Here is a 1008-nt window from a genome sequence, read left to right as displayed (position 1 = left end):
TTGAGTCATTTGGATCGAAATTTGAATATTCAATTTTTCCGCGGGATTTTCGTGAAATTAATCTAAATGTTTAAGTGGTTTTTTTATGTTTGTACGACAGAGGTCTTTGTATTATTCGTTTGATAAGTAGAAGAACTACTATATCATAATCAATTTTTATTACGCGAAATTAATTGAAAACGCGAGAAAAATAAGTTCTAAGAAAATTCACTGCGGGCTGGGTTTGAACCAACAACCTCATCATTACATGTGAGGGGCGCTACCAATTGCGCCACCGCAGCACCAACAGTGAAAATTTTAGAACTCGAATTTGCTTTAATTTCGATCAAAATTATTTTTCATAGATGTTATTATTTTAAGGAGATTTCGAAAAAACCTGCTTAGCATAATATATGTGCTTAATTTGTAAATAATTTTTTATGAAACAAACCAATTATCTATAAGAATGTTGGTTATAAAACTATGTGCTTAAATTTTTTTTTAATAAGGAATAAATGAAAAAATGTATGCGAATTGTTTAAAATTTCTTTAAGTAGTTAAATCCTTCGATATCTTTTGAAATCCCTTGAAAATGTTTTAAACTGTTCAAAATGCCTAGGAGTCTTTTACAGTATCCTCAAATATTTAAAAAATAGTTTTAAATTTCATTAAATTACTAAAATCAATTAAAAACTTCTTTATAACATTTTAAATTAATATAAAATATTTAAAATCCTTCAGAATAGTTTGAAACTTTTCAAATATTTCAAAAATACCGCGGGATTTGAAATAATTATTGGAACACTGTGTATCAATTGACCCTCAGGATCCAATAGATAATTAGTGGAAAAATGCAAGAGAATTCCTGTAAAATGTATAAAAATACATAAAAATTTATATCATATTCTCAAACCTTATAGGTCCTTTAAAATCTTCCATACCTTACATCCTCCCATATCTTCCGGAATTCTAGAAAATTCATACTAAAATATTTCAAAGGACTTAAAATCCCTTCAAATTATTGAAATT

At 27.0% G+C, this 1008-nt stretch overlaps 1 non-coding gene across 1 annotated transcript; it reads right to left on the bottom strand.

Annotated features, from left to right (window-relative positions):
• Nucleotides 1-208: 208 nt before the first annotated feature.
• Trnat-ugu lies at nt 209-281 on the bottom strand. Its single transcript has one exon. It is a non-coding gene; the product is annotated as a tRNA-Thr (tRNA).
• Nucleotides 282-1008: the final 727 nt, after the last annotated feature.

This window comes from Belonocnema kinseyi, chromosome 4 (assembly GCF_010883055.1).
Source record: "Belonocnema kinseyi isolate 2016_QV_RU_SX_M_011 chromosome 4, B_treatae_v1, whole genome shotgun sequence".
NCBI lineage: Eukaryota > Metazoa > Arthropoda > Insecta > Hymenoptera > Cynipidae > Belonocnema > Belonocnema kinseyi.
Note: the sequence above shows the minus strand (reverse complement) of the source record. Positions and strands in the feature narration are given on the sequence as shown.